The sequence below is a fragment of the Nematolebias whitei genome, chromosome 11, assembly GCF_014905685.2.
Source record: "Nematolebias whitei isolate Nwh7 chromosome 11, NemWhi1, whole genome shotgun sequence".
NCBI classification, from domain to species: domain Eukaryota; kingdom Metazoa; phylum Chordata; class Actinopteri; order Cyprinodontiformes; family Rivulidae; genus Nematolebias; species Nematolebias whitei.
In genome coordinates, this window is record NC_056508.1 from 48,648,793 (window position 1) to 48,649,097 (window position 305).

Sequence of the window (305 nt, forward strand, 5' to 3'; positions counted from 1 at the left end):
ATGTGTCCTTGTGATGGACTGGAGATCTTTCCAGGGTGTCCCCTGCCTCTCCAACACTGATGGCTGGACATGGGCACCTGTGACCCCCGCAACCCTAAAAGGAAGAGGCAGATAAAGATGATGGATGGATGGATGGATGGATGGATGGATGGATGGATGGATGGATGGACAGACGGACGGACGGATGGATGGTTGATGGATGGATGGATGATGGATCGATGGATGGATGGACGGATGGTTGATGGATGGATGGTTGATGGATGGACGGATGGATTGATCGATCCTAACTCTGGTCCTTGAGGAAC

The 305-nt window shown here is 52.1% G+C and overlaps 1 protein-coding gene across 1 annotated transcript in view; it reads left to right on the forward strand.

Annotated features, from left to right (window-relative positions):
* LOC119417392 (IQ motif and SEC7 domain-containing protein 2-like) overlaps positions 1–305 on the forward strand; it is a 22,770-nt gene that overhangs the window by 4,570 nt on the left and 17,895 nt on the right. The window lies entirely within an intron of this gene.